The sequence below is a fragment of the Otolemur garnettii genome, unplaced genomic scaffold, assembly GCF_000181295.1.
Source record: "Otolemur garnettii isolate 467f Iridium unplaced genomic scaffold, OtoGar3 scaffold00283, whole genome shotgun sequence".
Taxonomy (NCBI): Eukaryota; Metazoa; Chordata; class Mammalia; order Primates; family Galagidae; genus Otolemur; species Otolemur garnettii.
The window spans coordinates 795,460-810,147 of NW_003852678.1; positions in this window are offsets into that span (position 1 = coordinate 795,460).

A 14,688-nucleotide genomic window follows, 5' to 3' on the forward strand; every position below is an offset into this window, starting at 1 on the left:
AAAAAAAAAAAAAAAACCTCTGCGCATTCATTTAGCAGATGTGTGATATCTATCCAAGTGCCCGTATCAGGGCAAAGGGCACGATGAGGTTTCCCGTCTGTGGAGACCCCTGTGGTACCAACCACCCAGATTGAATGAGGGCAAACTCCCTGGGCTCAGAGAGCCCCGTCGTGCCCAGCTCTAGAAGTCCGTAGAATGTCAAGGTCTGTCTGGCTTCCTTTACTAGGCAGTGTCTGAGATGTACCTGGGTGATTGTGCTTATCGGGAGCTGGTTTTTCTTGGTTTCTGTGAAATATTCCGCCTTGTTGCACAAATGTATCAGCTGAGGAAGCCAAGGTGCAGGAAGGTGCTGGCCAAGCCAGCAGCTCCCAGGCCCAGCTCCAGCTCCAAGGCTGAGACGCCTCCCCTCAGGCGCCTTTCTGAGCCAGTTGGGCCAGCAGGTTGGGGGCCAGTGGTTCCCAGTCAGGTCCCCTAGGGAGATGCAGTCTGGGCCCCTCTGCCGACCCTCACCAAGCTGTCCCTAAGCTCCCCTGGCCTCCAGATTCTGGTGGAGGCCTGGACTGGACCGTGGTCTCCTTGGGTCCATACAGGTCATGTGTCAGGTGGGGTGGAGGCTGCTCAGATGTGAGCTATATTGTCATTTGCTCAGAGAGGGGTTCTGCAGTTCAGGGGGCCTGGGGTGTGGGATCCCTGTCCAGGCTCATTAGGGCTTTGAGAGAAGGAGGTGCCCAAGACCCCAAACTCAGAGTATAGGGCTCTCTTCTGCACCCTGGTCCCTGGACCTGCAGACTACTGGGGGCTGGGCTGGCACAGGGGGAAATGGCATGGGACCAGGGACGGGGGACCCTGGGCTGAGGAACTGGGCTCTGTGTGACCTGCTGGGAGATGTGAATGGAGTCTGCAGCTCCTTGCTGGGGTCCTTGGCCACTGGCCTGTGTAGAGACATAGTGTCAAGCCTGGGCCTGGTAGGCCTTGGGAGTTATTTCAGGGGGGCGTTCTAGAAGTGTTTATGAGTGGAGTTACTGGAAAAACGAGGGCACCACTGTGGCTGGGACTGCCTGTGCTCAGCCCTGCAGGTCTGGCCCCATGTGGCTTCCCAGATGCCTCATCTCTGCCAGCTCCCTGAGTACCCCCCCTGCCCCAAGCCACACTGGCCTCAGGTTTGCCACTCACTGATGACAGCCGCTCTGCCTGGACACACCTGGCAGAGGGCCCAGATACTCTGAGAAGCCAAGCTCCTGGTGTGGACCGCGGGAGGCAGAGGATGGCAGTCCCAGGTTGGAGGAGGTACGAGGATGTGTGGTCTTTATTTCTGGGTCACCAAGTGTCTGCCAAGGGGTCACCAAGAGGCCACTGGAGGGCACTAAAAAAATCAGTTCACGCCACCTTGCCCTCCCATACGCATTCCCTTCTCTCCCCAGCTGTCAGCCCCCTAAACTGTCTCTGAGTATTTGAGGATTTTTGCTATTCTTGTTTCTGACGTTAATACTCAGAGTTTATTAAAGTACACCCCCAAAGCACATTTTTGTCCTTAAACATCTGGGCTTATTTTACAATTTTATTGTTCTCCTTGTTAATCTAGTAAGTTTCAACACTCACTTTCAAGGGAGGGGTGTCTCTAACATTTTCTAATGTGCTTATGTATAAAATATATTTGATTTGCCTTGTTAGCACTTTGTGCACACATGATTAACAAGCAGCGATTTCATAGAGCAAGCCTTTAAATACAGAGATTCTCAAGTTCTCTAAAAATCCTAGTATTGTCAGCAAAGGTGGCTAAATTATTTTATTCCTTTTCACTTGAAACCTTAACTCTAAATCCATTTCACATAGCCCAGTCTGCACCAGCATTAAGAATACCGTGGAGGCAGGTGTGTGGGAGCAGCGGTGCTCAGCATGCAGCCTGCACCGCCATGACTCTCCCTGCCCCATGCAGTGGACACTGACACCCTCACTTTATAGAGGACACTGAGGCCAGGGAAGGGGTGTCCTCCAGTTTGGCCTCACACGCCGCTGAGTTGCCTTACAGGATCTGAGCACATCCAGGGAGCTGGCCCTAGGGCTGTCTCCCCACCCCCACATGCTTGGTTCTAGACCTGCCTGAGGGGGAAGCCAGTGCCTGACCTTTACCCCAGGGTATGAGGTTGGTTTTGCAACAGCACTCCTGATTTGGTTGAGAAATTACAATGTTGTTACATAACCTCCTTCAGTTTTGCTGCTAGCTGGGGGATAGACGTGACTCTATCTCCTCCTCCAGGTTGCACTCCAACTTGGGTCCTGCTTCTCTGATGAGCTGGACTCTGGGCTGTGATCTTTCCTTACTTAGCCCCGCAGGTGGGAATGCCCACTGGGAATTCCCAGGGTGCTGCCTGTCAGGGCTGGGTGACTCTTCCCACTTGCAGGCCACCTAGCTATGTGCTATGGCCACCTGCTCCCCTGGAGTAGCCTCCTTGGCCAATCTGGCCTCTGCTTTGCCCCCAGTCTGATCTCTGCCTACCCCCAAAGTAGGCTCTGAGCTTCTTCACTCTAATGGAAGAGTCCATTTGCATTTAAGTTCTCCAGAGAGGAATTCACAGATTTCAGGCAGGAGGTGGAGGATGATCCCCTGTGCTGTGGTTACAACTGTCCCCATTGGTGACCCAGCCTACATGGCTCTGCCTTGCAGTGATCCCAGCTGCCCTCTGCTCCCTTGCAGCCACCCCAGCTGACCTTGCTGATGTCTTCTTACTGCCTTGGCCATATTTACACAGTAAATATGGGGGGGCATCAGTTCGCTGTAGGGGGCATCAGTTTGCTGAGTGGGAACATTGCAGCAGGTGGGGGCTCTTTGGTCTGTCTCTAGGACACTGGCCTTGCTGCTTCTGGTAGGTTAGGGACCGCTGAGCTCGCTTGCCCGTGGGTCTGGAGTTTGCCTGGTGTTGCCCTGTGGACCTGGACTGCAATGAGCCCTTCTATCAGGAGGCCTTTCTGGCTCCGGCTCCAGAGCCCAGCTGTGAGGTAATCAGTACTTGCAACAGGCTTTCCATGGATAAGGCCACTGCAGGTTATTTTTTCCTTTTTTCACATTTTAATTGTAGTCCTTTATTTATAGAATGCACAAGGCATTGGTAGGACCTGCACTGCATGGGAGCCAGGAGATGGCCCCTCACCTGCTCAGGCTGGGTGGCCCGCACCCCTACATTGTCACTTCTTCCAGTCTGAAGTCCTTTCCTTGCCTGGTCCCTGTACCCCTCAGAGGGCACATGTGCTGTGTCCCCAGGGCCTGTCTCAGGGAGGAAGGTGGGTGGTGTGTGCTGAGAGAGTGAGTCAGCTGGTGGTTCTGTCCTTCTGGGTCCATGGCCTTTCTGTTCGGTTTGGGGACACGTGGGTGATCCCAGGGACTGAGCCTCTCCATCCAGGAGACCCCCCCCCCCCACGATCTGGTTTCTGCTCTGGTTTCTCTTACTGGTCTCACTTTGGTCTAGGCCCATCTACTTCTGCTGGCAAGCTGTGCATATGTGTTACATGTATGCATGCATGTGTATGTGCATGGGTATATATGTGTGTACAAGGGCACATGTGTACATGTGTGTACACATGTGCATGTGCATATATGTATGTGTGTATGCATGTACACATGTGTGTGCATGTCCCCTGGGGGTGGCTTCTGGGCCCCAGTACCTGGGCAGTGATGTGGCCACTCAGTTCCAGCTGGGTTCCCCAACCTTGGCTACTAAAGCCTAGGCCTTTCTGGGCTCCCTTTGTGCAGGCAAGGGCTTGGCTGTGTGCGTGTGCTCCAACACAAGGACCAGCATAGGCGTCCCTGAAGCTGCTGACTCAGGGCCTGAGTCATCGCCCACCTCCCTGGGGTAGCACGGTGGGTGGGGCTGGAGGGGTGGGAGGATGGGCAGGCTGGGAGTGCAGAGTCCCTGGGGGTGGGTGCCGCTGGCCACAGATCAGCAGCCTGTGACCAAACAGCTCCTGCTGCCCATGGGCTGCATTCTAGCACCTCCCAGAACCTGGCCTGGCCTGTCTGCCTGGGGAAGGCTCCCTTGGAGGCACCAGGGGGAGGATGCCATCAGGGCCTGGGTCCTGGCTCTGCTGCTCACAGCTGCCTAGCCTCTGCTGAGGCGGCCTGGGGTCCCCACAGCCAGGTGAAGCTATCCTACTTTCTAGGGGTGCTAGAGTGCCCAATGGGGCGGGGCGTACAAAGCCCTAGGTGCCCAGGGGAGAGTCGCTTATGGGGTTGGATGGGGTTGGCCAGGAGCCAAAACGGGCAGGACCAGGGGGAGTGTGTGACAGGAGCAGAGCCAGTGGGATCTGACTAATGGGTGGAGGTATGAATGTGACAGGAAAGAGTGTGTGTGTTGGGGGAGTCAGAGGACCAACTTCCGCTCTCTGCAAAGGCCACTGCCCAGCCCCTGGGAGGGCTATGGAAGCTGCTGGGTGCCAGTCATGGAGGCAGAGGCTCCTCTGGTGTCTGGCTGACTCTGGGCACAGCTGGCACTTACAAAGAATGGGGAACCCTTGGAACCAGTCTCAGTCCCTGTGATGGCCTCCTCTGTGGCCTCCCTTCCCTGTTCAGCCCAGGACCCTCTAGAGAAAAGCCAGAAAGTCTGGGATCGCCCAGGAGCTGCCAGCTCTTCTGTTGTCCTTTCTGGGAACTGGGCTTGCAATGACTGGTGCACAGAGTTGTGCCAGGCTCAGGACACTGGGGCTTTGTCTTCTTGTGGCATGCCGGAGAGCTAGGCTGCCTGGCCTCCTCCTCATCCTCACAGATGTAGGGTGGTCCAGCTGCCCATGGCCCAGAGTGCACAGTGGGCAGCCCAGTGGGTGGAGAAAGTGGAGGAGATGCAGGTCTTCCTGGGAAGGCCCTATAGTGTGGGGCATGCACGCAGTAGGAGGTCAGCTTGTGCCACATGCATGGCTGCGTTTGCCAGTGCCCAGGCCAGAGCAGAGGGAGGAGGAGTGAGGAGGCTAGGGAGGGAGGGGCTCTGGGGGATCCTACTACTGCCTCATGAGGTTTCTGGGGCCTGCTGAGCTGGAGGCCCTGAGGAGAGAAGGAGTGGTGTCCTTAGCACATTGGTGGGCCTGGGCCAGTGTCCTGGGGCTTCCTGGGTGGGCTCAAGACTCCTGCAGTGTGCCCCACATCAGCCCCACCTGCTGCTTCTGGAGATTCCTGTGTCCTCTCATCTCCAGGCACTGCCCACCCTCCCTACTGAGCCAGGGTGGCCACCAGGCAGTTAGGAGCTCTGTGGACACCTCTGTGTCCTGAGAACTGGAGCTGTAGCCCTGTCCACTCAGCCCCACACTGCACTGCAGGGTGCTGGGCAGGGGTGGGCCTTCCCAGATGCAGTTTCAGGGTGGGGTGCTGGGGAGCCAGGGCCTGCTGGGGGGAGTGCAGCCTGCGCCCGCTGTGTGGGGGCCGAGGAGGCAGCTGCAGCGAGTCACGCTCTGGAGAATGAAGGAAATGGAGTTTCCGTGCCATCTGTGTCCTCCTCAGGAGGAGGAGGAGAAGAAGAGGAAGGGGGGGGCACAAAGCAGGGCTGCAGGAGTGGGAGGGATGCTGCAGGGTGAGGGTGAGGGAGTGACTCTTCTCAAAGCAGCTGTGGCTTCAGCCCCCAGAGGGGCTTTGGCAAGTCAACAGGGAGGGGGCACCCAATGGTCACTTGGGGCCCAGCTAGGAGCTCTTCAGCGAGCCCCTCTCCCCATTTCAGGGAACGTGGGACCTCCAGGCTCCCTGGACCTCCAAGCACTGAGTGCCAACCTTCCCATGTGCTATATGGCCCAATTGTCCCTATCCCCAAAGTCATGGGGACCTTGGCTCCATGCCTCTGACCAGCCCTAGCCTCCACTCTTCACAGGCCTGAGACCACCCCTGCAGCTATGGGGCAAGAGGATGACTCTGGAGGGGTCAAGCCCAGGGGTGGGGGAGGCCCTCCCTGTGGGCAGCCCAAGCACACTGCCTCCCCCTCCACAAATCCCCCTTCATGTCACATGCACATGGAATCCTGAGGCCCAGGAGGCAGAGAACTGGGCTAGGAGAGAGTATACCAGGGCAGGTTCGCACAGCCAGCCTTCTATTGAGACAGTGTGGGCTGTGGACCTTCGCCTTGCCTCTCTGGATTGGATGAGTACTGAGGTCAGCAGGAGCTCACAGCAGCCCTACTGCAGTGGGCTGGAAGGTCCTCCCACAAGGAGGCAGGGGTGGGGCATCTGGTCAGGATGGTTGGCCCCACCTGCCTCCAGTCTGGGCTTCACCCTGGCCATGCCATCTTCAGCACCATGTCTGTCCACAGCTCCTAGATTGCTGTCCCTTGCCTTGTGGCCTGGGAGGAAGGGCAGTGCGGTCCACCCATGGATAGTCCTGGAGGGTGATGACAGCACTGGGACAGCCTCTGTGGCGGCAGGGCAAGGGGAGTGCAGCACTGTGAGCAAAGCCCTGTCTAGAAACCAGGATTTAGCAGGAAAGGCACCTCTCCCCCAGTGGTGGGCCCTGCCAGACTGGAGGGCAGGTGCTCACAGTCACCTGACACACCTGTGTCTCACTGCACCCTGGGACTGGGGGCTTCTGAAGGGCTACGAGAGACACACTTGCCAACTTGGCCTTGGCCATGGCTGTGGGAGTGGTCAGCTATCTGAAGGCCATTCCTTAGTGTTAGGAATTGAGAAATCACCTTGTGTAGTCAGTTAGGGCTGAGCAGTCAGGAACCCTGGCAGAGCTTTGGAGCCTGTAGGCAAGTCACATCCCCATGCCTAGGGCTCCCAATTCAGGATGGGGTGCCCATGCTCCAGCACACCCCAGTATGCTCCAGCATGCCCCAACAGGCCCCAGTATGTCCCAGTGGATCACAGTGCACCCCAGTATGCCCCACTGCACCCCAACATGCCCCAGTGCACCCCAGAAGACCCCAGCCCCAGCATGCCCCAGTGTGCCCCAGCATAGCATGTAATGTTCAACCATTAAAAATACTGTGGAAATGTGACTGTATTTTGTTATTGATAGAAATAAGTTTGTTGTATGCACAGCTATGGATGTGTGCACAGTGGATGAGTGCACAGGTATGGATGTGTGCACAGGTGTGGATATGTGCACAGGTGTGGATGCGTGCACAGCCGTGGATGCATGCATAGTGGATGAGTGCACAGGTGTGGATGAGTGCACAGGTGTGGATGAGTGCACAGGTGTGGATGTGTGCACAGGTATGGATGCATGCACAGGTGTGGATGTGTGCACAGTGGATGCGTGCACAGCTGTGGAGAAGCTTCTAGGGCTTGAAGGTGTCTGTTACTGCAGCGATTGATGTGAGGCTGCAGCCGTTGTTACGTGGGCTTCCTTGTCTATATTTTCTGAGTTTCCCACCTCCTCGGCAGGGTCCCTGTGCTTCTTTCTAGTCTGTTGTGCATGGTAAAGACACGTCTTAATCAGAGAAATATGTTTTCTAAGAGAAGAGAGAAGTTGTGTCTCCAGCCTGGGCTCTTGGGATGATTTAGCCACAGTGCTCTGGAGCCAGGTGGGTGTGGGGGGACATGGCACCCAACTCCTGCCATGGGAGGGCCTGAGGGAGCCCTGTGGCTACCCGGGGCCATCTCACGGTCACCTGGCTTGGGACAAAGGCCCTTTGTACCCAGGACAACATCCTCATGTCCAGGGGATGGGCGGGGACAGCAGGCCACATTCTGGGTGGCGGGGGGTCACCAGGACAGAAGGCCTTTCTTTCTGAACTGTGGGCTGAATGCTGGGCGGTTCTCAGGAACTCAGCTGAGGCTGCCATGGCTGTGGGTGGCACTTCCAGCCAGCCTCACTGGCAGTGGCCAGGGTGGGTGGGGGTCACTCTGGCTCAAGGGGTAGAGAGAGGGGCTGAGTGTGGGGGCCGGGGCAGTGTCCAGACTCAGCTACTTTGGGCTGCTGGGCCTGCCGCCAGTTGGGCACCAGCTCTCAGAGACAGGCATCTTGTCAGGGCCCACTGAGCAGCAGCAATGCTCCCTGGCAAGAGTTTCCCAGGGTGATTGTCATCCCCTTCTCCCTCCCCTCACTGTCCCCACTCCCCCATCCTGGCCACCCCGTCCCTCTGTTCTCCAGAGCTCACAGTAACTAAACAGGCTAAAAGGCTGTGGCCTCCCCCCATTTACCCTCAGGCCTGTGCTTGGCCAGGGGACTTTGGCCTGCAGTCTGCAGGGAGGGAAAGGACAGTCCTAGGGATGTTTCTACTTGAATTGGGATCTGTGGGCCACCAGGGGAGGGAGCTAGGAGGGAACATACCTGGTAGGAACAGGATTACCTCTCTATCAGAGTGAGAAATCAAAACACCCAGTTAACATGACCTGAATTCTTATTTATTTAGGCTGACAGAAGCCTTGGCCTTCATAATCTGGGAGAGTATTTGCCCCTTGCCCTGTGTTCTTCCAGGTCTTCCAGTGTTGATTGAATCTGGGTGGTGGAAAAAGCCTAGAGGCCCAAGAAGGGTGTGTATTCGTGTGTGTATGTGTGTGTGTGTGTGAGAGAGCACATGTGCGTGAGTGCACAGGTATGCATGTGTATGTGAGTGTGCTTGTGTGTGCATGTGTAAGTGTGCTTATGTGTGCATGTGTGCTTGTGAGTGTGCTTATGTGTGCATGAGCGTGTTTGTGTGTGCATGCGTATGTGTGCACTGGGAGGGATGATCTTGCCCTCTCTGTGTCACTGGTCTGCCTCAGCTGGGCCCACCTCCCTGTGTTGCTCTGTGTCCTCCCATCACCCCCCCAAGAGGTGCCCTGGCCCATCCACACCACCTGGCAGGTATCCAGGGACCCTTTTTCGCCAGTCACAGGTGACTGCTCTGCCTGGGCAGGGACATTATTGATCCACAGCCACATTCCAGATGCAGAGGGGTGAGTGGAGCTCCTGGAGGCTGCAGTCCTTGGTCCAGGGCACCCAGGGCTGCCCACAGACGTGGTTTCCTGCAGAATTGCCTCCTGGGGTCTGGAATTGTGGGAGATGGGGGCTCCTCCCAAGACAACCTGGGGACCCCCAGCAGGGAGGTGAGGAAGGATTAGGGCATACTAGCAGGAATGCCCTGGGCAGTTGGAGTCATCTTGAGTCCTGATGGTGGAGGAGGGTGCTTGCCCCAAGGCCCGGCTGCAGAGGCAGTGGATGTGACCTGAGACCTGCTGGTAAGGGGGCTCTTGGAGAACAGAACACCGCCACACCTAGCAAGCCCCAGGCTGGTGCTGAGTAACTCGGGTGCCTTGGGCTTAGAGGTCTATCGCGCTGCTCCTTGTGTTTTCCCTGAGGATGTGGCCCCAGTTCTCAGGCCAGAACAGGCGGACAGAGCAGGAGGACAAGGAGAAGAGCCCTCACTTCGCCGGACAGCACCCAGTGACTGACACCGTTAGTGCTGTGGACGGACATAGGGACCTAAAGGCAGTGTGACAGGCCTGCTGGTAGATCAAGGAGAGCGGTGTTAAGAAGGAAAAGATCAGTAAAAAAGAGCCTCCTGGAAGTGTTTGGTTGGCAAACCTGATTGCCAAAAGAAATGACGAACGCAACAGGCCGCTAAATAGTGCGTGGCAGGGCGGACTCAGCTGGGGAGCATGCGGGGACGGGGGCGGGGCCTGCAGGGCCGCCCTGAGGGGGCGGAGCATACGGACGGCAGCCCTCGGGTGCAGGCCCCCCAGCCCCTGCGGGGGGGCGGGGGAGGGTCTGGAAAAATAGGAAAGCCGCTTCCCCCCTCACTGCTGGAAGGACTCATGGGGCTAGTGTAGGGAGGGTCGGGGTAAGAACAGCACCCGGACACTACTGTTTCTGAACAGGGAAGACAAAAAAAAAAAATCTAAAAGCTTCTCAAAAAAACGAGACAGCATTCCCTACCAAGAATAACACCGAGGCTGACACCCACTGATAACCTGCGATCTGGGTGCAAGAGGAAAACCGAGCCACTCTCTTATGGTGCTGAAAAAACCTGGAATTGTGTGTGTAGTCAGACCAAGGCTGCAGGGAAAATATTCCCAGGTGCACTAACTTTCAGAGTGTTTGTTCCAGGAAACCCACGTGGAAAACCTGTTTGGAGGAAGGGCGGACGGTCCCAGGCTTTCCAGAGCTCAACTTAGGAATTTCAGACTTTACGATGGTTAAGTGATGTGTGTTCAGCGGAAACCATACTTTTCAACAAGGTTTGGTGGATTCCATTACCCCTCACACTTCCTTATCACATAGGCTTGGTGGGAGGTGACTTGCCCACTGCAGGCCGGTGTTTCTGTTCCGAACCCCTGTGAAGGTCGGGCAGGCCACGCCCCACTGGGTGGCGGGTGGCGGATTATTGGGATGTCGCCCCACTGTAAGTTGAGGGCAGCTGTACTCGGCTGAGGAAAGAGGAAAACCACAAAGCATGTGGGGAGGGAAGGAGGTCAAACACCTTGGCTCAGATTACAGTTGCCTAAAAATATTTTAGTCCTAAAGGAAAAGGAGAAGGTGCGTCTCTAGCACTTGCGGTTGAACTGTGCACCTGGGTCCCTGCGCAAGAATCCACTGGTGGAATCCAGGCCCTGAACCGGGATGGAAAAGATGGAATCTTTATTTCCAACAACCCTCAACTGGCACGAATGTGTTCCTCAGTGTTCCTTAGTCACGAATGTAGGCAAAGGCCCTGGCCGTGTCCGCAGGGCCCCAGACCCGCTGCAGACCCCCAGCAGAACCCCCAGCAGAGACCCCCAGGGTTTCCCGTTGTATTTCGGTTGCTGTGAGCGATGGTGCAAGAGGCTGAAGTGCATTTCTGTTCACGTTTCAACACTGCTGCTGGTGGTGCTAGAACTTAAAGTAGTAACAGAAAAGCCCATTCGGCTTTTATTATTTTGGTACTGTTGTGCCCAAGTTCCAAAGTCCCCCATAAATTACTCTGAGACTGCTCCGATGCAAAAGGCAAGAGGCGGTTTATTATCAGACTCGAGTCAGGGCTTTCTACTCTTCCCGTCGCAGCAGGAGAGCAGAAGAGCCCCATTCTAAAATGGAAGGGGGTTTTAAGGGGTACAGAAAGAAAGAAGGGAGGGGTAGTACTTGTCTTAAGCTGATTGGTCTGGGTAGATGCTGTACAAGGGGGCAAGTTAGGGACGTGTGCACAGTGGAGCGAAGACAAGAAAAGGCGGGGGGAGTTACACAACTTCTCTGGTATGCAGCTTCTGTAAGTATAGCATAGGGAGTAAACACAATGTCCTTGAGATGCAGGTGCAGCCTGAAGCTCTGGGTATGGGCAGTTTAGGAGTAGTTAAAATAAAGTCAGTTTTGGCCCTTACAGTACCTGTATTTTAATATCACTGTTTCCTTTGTGAGTTGATGGTTTTTTTTTTTTTTTTCAGTTTTTGGCCAGGGGCTGGGTTTGAACCCACCACCTCTGGCATATGGGGCCAGTGCCCTACTCCGTTGAGCCACAGGCGCCACCTGATGGTTTTATTTTTTACGTTTACAGACTCTGTTCTGAGCTGGGCCTCATGAGCTTCACCAGGTGGCCTGAAGTGTCCAAAGAAGGAAAGGTCTGGGGCCCCCCTGGGGACAGAGAGGGAGGGGGCAGTGCCCTGGCAACTAGCCTCACATTCTGCCCCTGCTATTACTACAACAGGGCCGTGGCCAGTCACTTCACCCTCTGGTGCCTCAGTTTCTCCATCTATGAACAGGGAGAAGGAAAGCCTCGCTTCACAGAGATGCTGGGAGGATCATGTTGGTTCCCACACATCCTGTATTTAGAAGCGTGGCTGCCTGTGGGGAGCGCCTGGCACAAGGAGCGCTCACTGTTACCACTTGGCCAGGGCAGGAGACATTGAGGGAAAGGTTCTCAGAATTCAATAATCACAGGCGCACAGATGCTAAGGTTTGTGAGACTCAGCTCAAGCAGTACTGAGAAAGAGATGTATAAAATGCCACAGATTAAAAATTACAGGAGTACTGCAAATAGCCGTACCACTTCATACAAATGACACAGCCCCCAAACCTGTAGGTAATGAATAATTTCTCATCAACATAAAATACTAAAATTGGCACCAGAAGAAATAGAGACTTTGGATAGACCAGTAAGTATGAAGGATATGGCAGTCAGAAACCATCCCTTCCAAAATAATAAGACGAAACAAAACAAAATAAAAACAGGCCTAAATCATTTTATAGGTGATGCCACCATACTTTAAAGGAATAATTCATTCCTTTTTTTATACAAATGGTTTCAGAAAACGAGACAAAATAACCCTCAAAAGAAAGGTTGCCCGGCTTGTTTTTTGAGGCTGAAATGGATTTTCTGTTGTTGTTGTTGAGACAGAGTCTCACTCTGTCACCCTGCGTAGAGTGCTTGGTGTCATAGTCACAGAAGCCTCCTGAGTGCTGTGGCGTCATAGCTCACAGAAGCCTCCTGAGTAGCTGAGACTACAAACACCTTCCACAATCCCCAGCTAGTTTTTCTATTTTTAGTAGAGACAGGGTCTCACTCTTGCTCAGGCTGGTCTCAAACTCCTGAGCTCAAGGGAGCCTCCTCAGCTTCACAGAGTGCTGGGATTACAGGTATGAGCCACAGTGCCTGGCCTGTAATAAATCTTGAATGTCAAAACAGCAAAGTGTGACATAAGAAAAGAAATACTTGCCCATTTCTTTTGTGAGCTCAGACTCATGAATCATGCACAGCAGACTCGCCAAGTGGGGCTGTGCTACTGTCTCCCTTTGAAGGGTGACGGGACACCTCCACTGGGTCCCACTCGGCACATACGTGTGTGTGTATATATGTACATACTTGTGGACAGGTCCAACCCTGGCATGTGATCAGGGTCCATCCTTTATTCAGACCCTTCGGCTTATTCCTCAAGTCTTTCCTGTCCCGGGACCCAGCCAAGGTACCACATCACTCTTAGCTGTGGTGTCTCCGGACTCCCCAGACAGGCAGTTTCTCAGAGCTTCTTGTCCTAAGTCTTTGACAGCTTTGAGAAGTCCTGGTCAGGTCAGGTTTTCTGTTGAATGTCCCTCACTTGGGATTTTTCTGCTGTTTTTCTCAGGATTAAACTGGAGTGCTGGGTTTTGGAGTAAGACCACAGAGGTGAAGCACTCTTGTTCTCGCTGGGCCTCTCCCTGTCAACACAACTATCATTGTTGATATCTAGAAATGGGGCCTTACACAGCATTGGTGGGTTTAAAGATTCTTTGATTTGTAATTGGTGAAAGAATTGAAGCTTTGTCTAAAGGCCTGGAATGTTTTAAGTTAAGATAAGGAAGGAGGAAGCCTCCGACATATCTCTGCAAGTCTGGCTGAAGCTGCCTTGTACAGCCTCAGGCTGGTTAACGAGTCTCCAAGGGAGGGCAGGGCCAGGCCTGTGGGACAGGCTTTCTCCTGGCGGCCACTCAGCTGTAGGGGGTCCACCCGTCAGCTGGGGCTCAGTTTTCTTTCCGTTCACAGTCTTTAGTTTCCAGTTTCTACCCATTTCTAAGGTCACTGGGTGGGTGTCTTCCCTCCACCCCTTTGGGGAGGCTGTTTCTCCCATGTTTGTGAAGTTCCATCCAGGAACACCCCAGCCTCTTAGCTGATTTTTAAAATTTGCCGCAAAGCTCTGTGGGTTTGACAGAGGCACGGTGCCACTTGTCCACTGTTACAATGTCATACAGAGTTGCTTCCTGGTCCTGAAATATCCCATTTTCCACATGTCCACCACCCTCCCCCCTTCACCACTGAACTGTTTTCCTAAATGTCCTTTGATGGTGGGTTTTTAGTGAGCAACTTTATCAAGTTAGAAACATCTCATTTGCCTCTGTTCCTACTTTTCTGAGAGAGTTTTTGGAAGTCACAGCTGCACCTCTCAACAAGATGACTTTTGTCCTGTAATCTGTTCATGTCGGGTCTGCGCTGACTGGTTTCTGCAGAGAAACCCTCGGGGTGTCAGGGTCATCTGGCCAGGTTACCCACAGGAGGGCTCAGGCAGGGTGTGGAGACCTCAGGGCAGTACGTGGCAGGACAGGGCAAAGGTATGTTTGGAGAGAAGTTTCTGTAATATCAAGGAGAGTGTTCTGGAGAGCGGGATGCCAAAGCCAGGAGGTTCCCAGGTGACCCACAGTCACCAGCTGGTCAGCTCAACTTACTTAGCAAATCCAACAGACTGGGTTTAAAGACTGACTCTTATAAATCTTGAATTCTACCCAGATGGGCACAGGCAGTGTCTTTTTGGACTTTTACAAATCTTTTATTTTGTAAGAAATCAATTTTTAAGAAATCAATACATGTACACTACATTTTATATGGAAGGACCCAGGTCATAAGGAGCTAAATGACTTTGGAGAGAACAGAGGAGGGGCTGGCCCATTCCCTGAGCCCATTCCCTGGAGGAGCCCCCAGGCCCCATGGGTGTCCAGGTTCTGGGCAGGGGCACAGCCCCACTTTCTGGTGGGGCAGGGCTTGTGGCAGGGGAGAGTGTGGCTGCATTCTGAGGACACAGGACGGGTGGAGGGTGGCCACACCCTCACAGAGGACACCTGAGTCTCTGTGTGGGCAGCAGTACCTGGGCTGCTCCCAGGAGAAATCTGCATCTGTCAAGTGTGGGTCTGCCTGGAGCCTGGCTTGAGCCAATTCCTGCTCCCTTCTCTGGGTGGCTGGCTTCTGGAGGTGCCCATGGTTCCTCTCCGCACCTGTGATGGCTGCTGTAATGGCACCACAGAGCAGGCTGCCTCAACTGGGAGGCTGGAGGTCCAAGACCCAGGTGAGGCTCCTTCTC